The sequence below is a fragment of the Hevea brasiliensis genome, chromosome 17 (assembly GCF_030052815.1).
Source record: "Hevea brasiliensis isolate MT/VB/25A 57/8 chromosome 17, ASM3005281v1, whole genome shotgun sequence".
In the NCBI taxonomy this organism is placed as follows: domain Eukaryota; kingdom Viridiplantae; phylum Streptophyta; class Magnoliopsida; order Malpighiales; family Euphorbiaceae; genus Hevea; species Hevea brasiliensis.
The window spans coordinates 51,892,887-51,905,950 of record NC_079509.1 but is presented as its reverse complement, the minus strand read 5'-3'; the positions used below and the strand labels follow the sequence as shown (position 1 = coordinate 51,905,950).

Below are 13,064 nucleotides of genomic sequence, written 5' to 3'. Positions count from 1 at the left end.
TGGCTTTTTGAAATCTCTGTGAAAAGGGAAGCTGTGGCTTGTAAGGCTCTGGAGGTATATATTTCTCTTCTTTCTCTCCAACCTCTTCTTTACCTTTTCTTGCACTCCCTTTTTCACTCTTTTGTTTTTTCATCTCTCTCAACATCTTTCTCATTTTCTTTCTTCTCAACTTTTTCACTCTTCTCAGTATGCACTATTTTACCACTCCTTAGTGTGATGGCATGACATTGCTCCCTTGGATTTTCTGTTTGATTAGGAAGTTTTCCCATAGATTTGGTACTTGATGAGCATGCTTGTTGTGCAATTTGATTTTCCAGCATCCTATTGTGTGTTTGCATTTGTTCCAGCCTTGCTTTCATCTCTCTCATCTCTTCATCATGCTTAGTTTGATTAGCAAGAATTTGTTGTAATAAAGCCTCTGTGGTAGAACTTTGTTCTTGCTGTCTTGGTAAAGGTGCAGGATTTGCATTCTTTTGCTGAAAACTAGGTGGTGGTTGCCTAGGTTATTGGTATTGATGCCCTTGTTGTTGTGGTGGAAAGTTCTGAGTTGAAGCTTGATTTTGCTGATTCTCCCATGAAAAATTGGGATGATTCCTCCAAGCATATGAAGGATAATCTACTCCACAGCTCATTGTTCCTTCTGCATAAGGAACTTGTTGAGAACTTCCAGAGCATGACGATGAACTGACTAGCATACTTAAATCCTCCATTTTCTTAGCAAGGACATTAGTGATTGCATCAAATTTGGCATTGATCATGTTGAATGGATCAAGCTCATACATTCCAGCAACTTGCCTTTTTTTGAGTTGGAGTTGACCCTCTTGGACTACTCCATAAATGACTGTTCTTTGCTATTTTCTCTAACAACTCATAAACTTCATCTTCATGCTTAATGATGAATTCCCCTCCAGTTTGAGCATCAATGATTCCTCTAATAGCAGGAGTGACATTTGTGTAAAAATTCTGGTTTATCATCCATTTAGGAATGGCATGATGTGGACATTGTCTCTCCAACTCCTTCCATCTCATCCATGACTCATAAAGAGTCTCATCTTCTCTTGGTCTAAAAGCAATCATTTGATTCCTTAACTCTTGAGTTTTTCCAGGTGGAAAGTATTGGGCAAGAAATGCATCAGTGAGCTGTTCCCAATTTGTAATTGAGTTGTGAGGTAAAGAATCAAGCCAATCCAATGCTCTATCCTTCAAAGAGAATGGGAATAACTTCAATCTTGCTGCATCATCAGATACTCCAGGTTGTTTTTGCATATCACAAATCATAACAAACTTCTTTAGATGTGTGTGTGGATTTTCAGAAGAATGTCCCCCAAATTAGAAATTTTGAATCATTTGAAGAACCCTAAAATCCATCTTGTAGCTATTTGCATCAATTCTTGGTCTTGCTATACTTTCTCTTAAGTCATCAAAACGAGGAAAAGCATGATCCACCATACTTCCCCTAGGCACTTTAGCATTTACAACCTCTTCACCTTGGGCTGCATTTTCATTGTTTTGATTATTTCCAGCATTACCACCACCAATTCTAATTCTTTCATCAACCATGTCTGCCTCAATTTCAATTTCTCTCAAGGCTTCTTTCCTTTTTCTGGTTTCTTTTTTTGTTGGCTCTACAAAATTTCTCAATTTCAGGATCAAACAATAAGGATCTATCACTTGTGCTTCTAGCTCTTCTCATAAAAGATTAAGAGTACCTAAAAAAACAAACAAACACAAAATGAAAAGATAACAAAGATAAAACTATAAACAACAAAAATAATCAAGAATTCAATCTTAAACAAACAACTCCCCGGCAACGGTGCTAAAAACTTGATGAGTCCCAACCGCAAGTGCACGGGTCGTTCAAGTAGTATAGAAAAGGATATCGTTCCCACGAGGAGTTGTGTTAATGATTGAATTTTTGATGTAAAATAAAATATGTTAAAATTGTATTTTAATCAAATTAATAAAAGAAATTTAGGAATTTGAAGCATAAGGTATGAAAATGCAAAACTAAATTCAAACAATGATTAATTTAATAAATCACAAAATAAAGAAATTGATAATAATGAAAATTAATAAAATGAGATTAAACTAAACACTCAAAAGTAAAATTCCAAGCAATAATTGATGAAAGACGATTCTGGAGTTAAGGGTTCATATTTTAGTCATTTTGGAATTTTCCCTAGCTAGCCCAATCCATGAAATTTATGGGTTTAAAGGAGATTAATTCTAAAATCCTTTGAAAACTCTTTCGAGTGAGACAAAGAGTGCTTTAATTAACTTAATGCTACTTTCGCGAAGTTAAAATTAACCAAGACCTATTAGGTTCTTTAATCAATCTATTAAAACCCTCTTAACCCTTAGTCTATTTCTAGATCTAAGTTAATTAAGTCCAATTTCTTGATTAACTATCACTTGGTTTTCTCCTTTCGGTGCTTCAACCAAGGATTAAGAACATAACTTAATGGGGCCCTTCATTAAGCATGTGAATAAGCACACAAGAAATGGATTAAATCTCATAAATTCATTAAATTGGGACTAACCCAGTTCAAATCCACAAAAATAACTAAAATATTACATCTCTTACTCCAGAATCAAAGAAAACTACTCACAATCCATGTTTAACACAAGAAATTCTAAGTAAAAGAGGAAATAAATCATGAAAATAAACTAAAACTAAAAAAACCCAATACAAGAAAGGTAGGAAATATGCAAGAAAGGAAAGAAAACTCCAAATCTGTCTGGAAATAGAGGGGGTGACGTTTTAGCTCCCCTTTTTGACTCTTCAGCTGCTGCTCCTCTTCTTTTCTTTTTCCTCTCTTTTTTTTTTCCTTTCTAAAATGGGATAAGGGACTATTTATAACTTTTTTTTTCTGACAAGGAGCCCTAAACTGGTGTATTTGAGGTGTGTTTTTCTGAGGGAATCTTCTGTCAGCTCATTATGAAGTCTTTGTGGGACTGCATAAGTGGACTGCATAAGTTATGCAGTCCCTTATGCAGTTTTCGGTTGGTTTCTGGCTCTCTGTGCGAAACTGCATGAGCAAGATGCAAGACTGCATAAGTTATGCACAATTCTGTGAGGTTGCATAAGGAAGGCATGAATCTGCATAAGTTATGCAGCAACTTATGCAGATTTCGGCAGGTGCTTGGGACATTGTTTCTTCTCCTTATGGAGAACTGCATAACTTATGCGGCAAGTTATGCGCAATTTGGCCTATGCATACTTTAACTTTAAAACTTGTTTTTGACATCTTTGGCTATAGAAATCACCTCTCAAAAGTAAAATTTCTTTTTTAGTCCCTCAAAAGCACAATTTTTCCTACAAAACAAAGTAAAAATTATAAATTAATCCAAAATTGGCAATTATGAAGAACTATCTAAATAACTAATGAAATTAGCTAAAAGTGACTAATAATCAAATAAAATGGCTATGAAATAAACCTAAATAACTATGCAAAATGTATGCATCAATACTTCCCTTCACATTTCTTCTCCCATTACTCCATGAACATAACTTGTGCAGCCATGGTGTCCAACCTGTAAGTTGCAAACTTGCAATTATTGATTTGTGATTTCTTGTCCAAAGGTCCAATGAAAAACACATCGGCAAGAAAGGCTTGCCCTGCCCAACATTAACCAAATCAGATTAAGGTAAGAAACTAAACAATCCCCATCTCATCTATGAAAGAAATAATTCAAAAACTATATCCTGTTAGAACAAAAATAAATGCAGAAAAATAAAGAACATTTTTATTGAATAGAAAGAAACTCTCTGTACAATTCAATTGACAATCTTAATTGATGTGTTGTTCATATAGCACTTAGATCTAACAAAATAAAATAAAAATCCCATCTAAATCTCAACCATTAGTTAAGATTATATCACTATTTAAAATTTGAAATGCAACAATTTTAAAAAATGAAGACTAAATCAAACATGTTTTAGATTTTAACATTCTCTTCCTTAATTCAAATATGGACTCAAAACAATTTATTTTTTTATTTATTTTTGGTTGGAGCACTTCTCTTCATCTGTCAATTTGGGTGTTGGAGCACTTTTCTCCAGCCGACAAATTTGTGTGTTAGAGTACTTCTCTCCAATTGACAATTTTGGTGCACTTCTCACCATTTGTTGATGCACTTCTCGTCAACATTTGCTTCTGATTTTCTTGGAACATTTCTCTCCAAACTTCAAAAAGGATATTCTTCCTCTTGTGCTAAATTTGCTTCTTCATTTTTAAACCTGCAATTTTGTAACAAATGCCCAAATTTTTTACAATTAAAACATAGTAGTTTGCCTTTATGCCAATACTTCTTTTCTTCATGGTTAAACTTTTTGCAAATACTACATTGTGAAAATTTTTTCTTTGTGGATGATTTTGCTGCTAGAAAGGCTCCCTCAATTGTTCCTTCTTGTCTGATTGTTCTTCTTTACTCCACAACCTGCAAAGTATCGATTAATTCTGTAATAATTATTTGTGAAAAATTTGCATGAACCTCAAGTGAGGAAATTTTTTGCTCAAACTTCTCAGGTAGGCTAACAATATTTTTTCAACAATTTTATCAAGAAATTCTTCACTAAGCAGTCTAATTTTGTTGGCTATGGACACGAGCTTAATGCAATAGTCTTTGACATTTTCAGACTCTTTCATTTTTTGAATCTCAAATTCTCTTTTGAGATTTAAAATTTGCATGAACCTTGTTTGATCATTACCTTCATGCTTCTACTTGAGCAAATCCCAAGCTTCTTTTGCATTTTCACAAACCATAATCTTTATGAAAATAGTTTCAAAAACTGAAGATTCTGTACAGTTTTAGCCTTGTATTTCTTAGCTCTCTCCTCATTGTGAATTTTTATTTGAGCAAGAGTTAAATTTTCTGGTAGTGGGGTAGGATCAGTATTGTTTTTTACTGAATCCCATAAATCAAAAGCTTATAAATATGACTTCATTTTGATAGTCCATATTTGATAATTTTCTCTTGAAAATATAGGGGGTGAAGACAAGGAGAAATTGGTTGAGGCCATTAGTGAATCAAAGACTTAAGGGTTTGCCCATAGGATAACTGAGGTTCTGATACCACTGTTAGAACAAAAATAAATATAAAATAATAAAAAACATTTTTATTGAATAGAAAGAAACTCTCTGTGCAACTCAATTGACAATCTTAATTAATGTGCTATTTATATAGCACTTAGATCTAATAAAATAAAATAAAAATCCCATCTAAATCTCAACCATTAGTTAAGATTAGATCACTATTTAAAATTTGAAATGCAACAATTTTAAAAAATGAAGACTAAATCAAACATGTTTGAATTAGATTCTAACATATCCAACTTTTTATAATTATACCATAGGATAAATGGCCTCGTTGTTTTCAGATTATTCAAATATTAAGTTCTCATATTGGCCATCATATTTATTTAATCATCAATCATCATATTTATGTATTCTTTATGATAATGCATTTGCTTAGCAACACTCTCCTTTATGAAGTATGCGATGCAGGCATGCAGCCAATAATTACGTCTAGGACAAGTAAGTCATAATGCTTATTTGGGACATTATAGAGGAGTTTCGAATCACTTTTGAATCTTAAAAATAAGCTTATTCAAATAAAATCAGCTGCCGGACTAATATTTTATAGCTTTAGGATATGAGGATATTTTAGTGGTTTCTAGCTTAGTTGGAATAGGCTGGCTGTAATATTACAACTCTAATAGTTGTTTGGTATTTATTCGGTCTTGCTTTGGTCATAAATGAGTTGAGGAAACACACCCAACAGGATATCTCTTGATGCATGATATATGACAATGGTATAGTTTTAATAGGCAAAACCTGACTTGGAATTAACATAAAGCTAGAATTATGGAAGAACATTAACTAGATTCTAAGATTTTCAAGTAAGAACATAAATTTATTTTATTTATTTATTTTTTGGGTTGGGGGAGGGGGAAATCAATACCTGAACTTATTGAGGTTGAGGTGATTGAAATTGGATCAATGTATACTGATATTCTATTTGCCTTCCTAATTTCTTCCACAAAATTGCTTGAATTTCTTAAAAGATTAAATATTTAATTTCACTCTGTACTTATTGGGTGTGCTCAATTCAGCTAATTTTTCAATTTTTGTCCAAATTAATATAGAAATTACAATTTAAGTTCAATTTGGTCCAAAATTTTTCTAAATTTCTTGATTTAGCCTAAAAATTAAGAAGTTCAATTTCAATTTCTTAATTTTTGGGTCAAATTGAGTTTAAATTGAAACTTTTGCACAAATTTGAACAAAAAGTTAGAAGAGAGTTAAATTGAACACGTCTAAAAAGTATAAGAGAGAAATTGAGTATATTAAGCCTTTTTTGAAATGTCACAGTAGGAGCTTTGTCAAAATAGTTCTGAAATTCTTCAACATATTCTGGTGGTAACATTGTTGGTGTAGATGCTAGGAACTAGAAAACATGCATGGTAAGGAAGCATTAGTGAAACAATGCCCTATTGAATTACATAAAAAAAACTGGAATAGATAATTTAGTTTTATTGCAAAAACAAATAGGTCACTGTTCATGAAGAAACTAAGAGAAGAAATAGTACAATTTACCTTACCTAATTTAATATGTTGCTACCATACAATTAAATAGTCTCCTCAAACAAAGTGAAGTAATCCAAATTGCATTTGGGTTGGCAATCTAGTAGGTGAATTTGTTGATCGCAAATTTAAAAATGGTATAAATCATTCTAAGTGCCTAACATGAGGACGAAGAAAAAAAAAAAACCTCAAATGGCACCTAAGAAAAAAAAAATAAAAAAAAATAAAAAATAAAAAAAAAACTCAAATGGCACCTTTTTTCCAATGGACTTGCATCAAAACTGCAAACTCTTAAGGGCTGAAACAATCTTGCATTCTCACTTAATTCAAAAATAATTCTTTTTTCTTTTCTTTTTTTTTCTTTTTCTTTTGCCTATTCCCAAAGTCAAAAGCATCTATAAATTATGATAATCACCATCGGTTTTACATGTCCCTATCTCACCAGCCAGACCTTTGTTTCTTAAGTACCCATCACCACATGCCAATGTTTGCTCGAAAGTTCACGCTATTCTTATCAAATCTTTTAACCCAAAAAAAAAAAAGTTCCAATAAGAGAAAAATTCATCTAGACTTGGTCCATTATGAATTTAAAACACAAATTCATGGCAAGAATTTCCTTTCCAAAAATTGCATGCAGTTAATGATAACTTTGTCCTTCTTTATTGACCCAACACGTGAATATTAAATTGAGGAAGAGTCTTTGGGCATTTTCAAATGAATTCCCACTCATAGCAATGTAAAATTGCTAAAAGCATCATGAAGGCAACCCACTTGCTAGGATCCATAGACAACATGCAGTCATCTAAAAGAAAGTCATGGATTTGCACACCGTTCATCATTTCTAAATCATTTTAACAAAATATGTGTTTGTATTGTTCATTAGAAAAAAGGCGAGACCACATAAGAATAGAGGAACAAAATAGAAAAAGTATGACTAGGAAATTATCTGAAGAAACAAAAAAGGGAACACAACTAGAGAAAAGGTGTTTCCATCACGCTATAGAACTTCATAGAGTAAGACAAGACAACAAAATCCCAATGCTCTCATGATTTGTAACGAGATTGAATGATACATTAGAAAATACATTTCCATGAATATTAATTGCATAGTTTATTTGGTGAAAGCCGCAAAGCGACTCATAGAGACACTGACTTGAGTAATCAACTAATATATCTACGCTGATGTTTCAATAAATCCTGTAAAAGCCCAATAAATGATTGCAAATCATGGTTTGGATATCATATTAGTGACAAAAAATATAAGTATTGCATGATAAACTCTTTTGTTATTTTTCCTTTTGGCTTTGGTTTTCGAAAGTGAATAATTACGTGACGGGTATAATGTCATCACCTATTATCAATGAAGTTGCAAACTTGAGGCCTATAATTGTTACCTAAATTCAATTTTTTTTTAATAAGCAAAGATTTCATTGATTAATATAAAAAGGGACGAAAACTTGACATAAATTTCTCAGCTAAACCTCAACCAATAGGTTTTCCCAAAGAAACTAATGCTAAGTGGAAAAAATCAGAGAAGAGAAGTAGCAAAATACCAAAAATGCAGAAGCAAAACAGGCATAAAAACCAAAAGAAAGCCAAACAGTCAAAACCCGTAGACCTGCAGCCCAAAAAGGACAACAAAAGAACCGCAGGTTCCATACAGCCACAATCGAGATTCCAAAATAAGAATTGATGACCGACCATCCTATATGAAGGCTACAAGATCCTCCTCCCAAGACCTTCCGCCTTAACTAAGTAATCCACAGAAGAGTTGGCTTCATATGAAGTATGCACAATTTTCACCAGCTGCAGAGACACCATAAGGTTTAGACGAGACTTTATCCATTTGTCAAGCTTCCAAGGACCCTCACTTGTTCCGTTTAGCTAGGAGAAGACAATTTGGAAATCAATTTCTACAATTAAATTTGAACATCCATCAAAGATTCACAACTCCAAAGAGCAGCTTTAATGTCTTCAAATGTAAAGATAATTCCAAGAACCCAACATCCTTGCTACTTGTTCTTCCCAAAGGAAAGAGTGGCCACCTTGAAAGCCATCCCTGAAATGCCGCCAGAATATGTTTTGATTTCAACAGGATTTTCCGTAGCAATTGATCCCTGTGAAACTCGCCTAATTTGATCCCTCCTACTATTTGATGCTAAAAAATCGAAAAACATGGTGTTTTCGTCCCCCAGTTTTCACCAGAGGCAGCACATGCTTATTGACTCCAATTGCTCTCCAGCTGCAGAGAGATAACGGATGCCTAATAAGTTCAACAACCTCCTCTAATGTGAGTTTTCTAGATACATTAGCTAGCTCAATATCATAGTAGTGCTCAGGGTGAATCGCTACTAATACTAGCATCTACCTACTGTCGGCAACTTTAATCACACATGCTATAGTTCTACTCTCCTCCATTCGCTACTTTGAATTGCGTCTATCAATCTCTCCTTCAACGTTGGCGAAATTCACCTTTATTAAGTAAAATCTTGGAAACTCACCCCTAAACGGTATTTTAATTTTTCAATTACACTTGTTTGGAAAAAAGCCTTAGAACATCTGATGACTAAGAGTAGACCCAGACATGACAAGCTTACATTTTTGTGAGTTGGTATCTAGATTTCTATTGAGCTAATTTGTGGCAAAAATTACTAAAAATTTTCTAGATGTGTATTAATTAGTTTGCATTCTTTTGTGTAGAGAAATGATGACAATGACTAACCTCTTGGAATAAATGAACTACTACTCAATTTGGTGGTTAGTTGAATCTGGAATTAGGCTATCTTATTAGATCTCTCATTTGTTTTAAAGCTGTATCAGAAATGATGATTTCTTATAAGCGCATGCATTTTAACATTTATCTAATGATCCATTTTGAAAGGGAAAAAAATGCTGCTTGTAATATTCACTCTATGATAAGATGAACAGATTTGCAGTTTTCTAATGGAATTGAAAGTTGTATGCATGCTGCAATAGTGATCATGGCATGAAGGTAAAGTAGTATACTCTCTCTTTCTTCTTCTTACCCTCTTAAAGATGTAATGCGAAATTATTATATATATATATATATATATATATATATATATATATATATATAAGGTAAATTTTATTGAAGATTGAAATGAAGATGACGCAAGAGGGAAAATTAGTAGGGAGGGAACCGAGGAAGAAAGGGTCCAACCCCATACGCCTACCTATAACTACTAGTCTCTACTAGTGACGAAACCCCTTACATAAAGACATAGTCACGATACAAACATTGAAACATACTTGAGACAGATCAAAGACAGCTAAAGAAATGCAATGAAATCTTCTTGCTACAAGCTACAGCCTTCGCCAGATGATCTGCGAAGGAGTTGGCTTCTTTAAGAGTGTGCATAAAAGTGACATGAGACAAAGAGACCACTAGATTCATAGTATCATTAGTCCAATTGTTTATCCTCCAAGGACCAAGTGAGATGTCTTGAAGCTAACTTATAATCATGTCTAAATTCAAGCGTGGATTTGAATGAGATTGAGCCAAAACTTACTCCTGCCTGAACTATTCTTTTTTATCTTTGAGTTTGGTGATGAATTGGAGTTTCAAAACAAGTGTAGATTCTGTGGGGATAATAATTATATGTTTTGTTATGCTAACATAATGAAATTTTGACAATCGTGGCACCAGAGAAGGCATCACCTCTTTCCATGAGGGACTATTTCAACATTCAAAAAATAATAATAATAACTACATTAACAATATCTTCTCTTACAAAATCTCTCTAAAACACTAAAACAATAAAATGACGGACTCGTATTACAAGTACATAACTAAAATTATTAGAAGCAGCAACCTTAACAGTATTTACCTCAAATTCCACCAAATTTTGTGTCCTAAACAATCCAAAAAATGAAAATACGCATACCTCCATCGTCTATTAACCAGTAGAGGTCCCAATACACTCCAAAAGCCCACAATGAATCCAAGAGTTATGCTCACATAGAACCAATCCACTTCAACACCATCACCCTTTTCTTTTTCTTCTTCATTTCCATTGCTAAGTATAACACCATTTTCATTGCGATTCTCAGTGAGTGGTGGTCCAAATAGTCCTTTGTTCCCAATGAAGCTAGAATAGCTAAAAGTCAACATTTGAGTGCTTGTAGGAATTCTTCCACTTAAATTGTTATTAGATAGATTCAAGAAGCTTAAAAATGTTAGATTTGTGATGCTTTGAGGAATTCCTCCAAATAATTGATTTTGAGAAAAATCCAAAGCTTCTAACATTTTCATAGGACCTATATTCTCAGGAATCTATCCATATAACAAATTATTTGACAAATTAAGATAATACAATGATAGAATACTTGTTATTTCTTTTGGAATTTCTCCAGATAAATTATTGTCAGAAAGATCCATACTTTTGACTAATCGTAGAATAGTGCTATACTCAACTATTCTTCCTTTCATCATAATCAATTCATCTTCCCCAATTCCAAGATCAACAAGATAGGCTACCAAATCATTTTTAGCCATTGAACTGAAGTTTTTGATACAGCTTGGGATGTTCCCGGAGAGATAATTGTGAGAAAGGTCTAAAATTTGCAAGGAAGTCAAATGGCAAAGATGCTTTGGGAGATGGCCATGAAACTTATTGGTGCGAACGTTGAGAATAACCAAATCCAAGAGCCTTTTCCCTATCCATGTTGGAATGTGCCCAATCAGTTCGTTTTCACCAATATCAATTGTGTGTAACTTCACACAATTTTGAAGTGAAAATGGTATTTCACCTGATAGGCTTTTATTGCGAAGATGCAATGATTGAAGGATCGTTAAAGCCCCAATCGACTTAGGAATATTGCCACTCAAGTTGTTGTTATTTAATCTTAAAATGATCAATGATGACCAATTCCACCAACAATCATGTATTTTTCCGAATAAAAGATTATTGTCAAGGTTAAGAACAGTCATCTGCTTCACCTCATTCATCTTGTAACAAATGAAGTGGGATATGGAACCTGAAAATGAATTATTGGAAAGAACCGATCTCTCCACCTTGGAGTAGATACGAGGTAAAGGACCTCTAAAGTGGTTTGAACTCAAATCAATCCATGAATGAAATGGATCAATATTGGGGATATCTGAAACGGCTTCATGTATTTGGTTGTGAGAGAGATTTTGATAGGAAAATTTTGCAGACATGCTCCAGAACCAGTGAGGAATATTACTCAGAATTCCTGAGTTTGACAAATCTACTTCATTTAAATATTTTAGAGAATGAAGCCATCTTGGAAATTGTGGGCCAATAACCCAAGATCTCATTATCCTAAGTTACAATATCTTTTTTCTTTGGATACCAGTGAGAGGAACTTGCAAGACTACAAATTTTTGTATGGCAAATATCTTTGTTTTTATTTAGCACTAATATCTTTTTGAAATTGTCTCTACATTCTTTGAGTTTTTTTTATCGTCATTTGAATTGCAAGATATGTACTCCTTCATATTTGCTTTGTTGACACCAAGGCAATACCATAGTTATAAATACCTTAACTAAGTAAGATTATTTGCCTTTTGTAAATATAGTTGGCCAGCATTTGTGATACCAATATTGAAAAAAAAAATATAAGTTCCAAGCATGGATAACTTCCTTAAGAAAAAATTATGGGATTGATCAAATAGTTGGAAACCTTGCTTCAAGAATTGTTAATTTGAAGCTTGTTAATATTTGAATAGAATGAGTAATGTCATGTAATTTCTAGCAACTGAAAAAAATATTTATAATTAGTTTTGTAATACAATTAAATCAAATATAGAAAGTGATAATAAAGAAGAGTTTGCCATAGATAAGAATTTTTTTTTTCAGTATCCTGTGCAAAATGAGGGACAACACAGCAGATGGAAGAGAAGTAAGAAAATCATTGATAGGTTAGAATTTCAGGGAGTCCATTACTGTTATATATGACTCTTGGGCAACTGAGATTTCTTTAAAAAGTAATTAAAATTTATTAAATTTCATAAAAAAAAATTTAGAAATTATTATGAGTTATTAATTTTTATTGACTTTGAAAAATACTTATATATAAACGAAGAGTATTTTATTTTTTTATCATCGTGTATATTTTTATTTTTATTTTTATTTTTTCTTGTGAATTGTAATAGAGTTGTACACGAAGTTGCTCTGCATACTTTGCCATATGCTGACTGTTCTTGGATTATGAATTAAGAAGCTTCGGTAAAAAAATTAATAATATGTTTTTTCAGTAATTTTTTTTTTTCATCTTTAATGAGATAGAGAAGGTTGTTTAAATGTCTTGGAATACAAAACATTTATTATTAACTTACTAATTTTTTTAATTTAAAAATCTAAAATTTAATTTTTAAATATATTTTTACCATCACCTTTGATTTTTATTAATTTTATGCAATAATTACTTGAATATTAAAAATTCTAACACATTATCAATTGCATTCAAATTAATTCATTCGTGTGTTAATAT

The 13,064-nt window shown here is 32.6% G+C and overlaps 1 non-coding gene and 1 pseudogene across 1 annotated transcript; one reads left to right on the top strand and one right to left on the bottom strand.

Annotated features, from left to right (window-relative positions):
* The first annotated feature begins 985 nt into the window (after positions 1 to 985).
* On the top strand, positions 986 to 1,093 carry LOC131175686 (small nucleolar RNA R71). Its single transcript, XR_009145878.1, has one exon. It is a non-coding gene; the product is annotated as a small nucleolar RNA R71 (small nucleolar RNA).
* Positions 1,094 to 10,431: 9,338 nt separating this feature from the next.
* LOC110647505 (receptor-like protein EIX2) lies at positions 10,432 to 11,889 on the bottom strand (annotated as a pseudogene).
* Between the last annotated feature and the right edge of the window lie 1,175 nt (positions 11,890 to 13,064).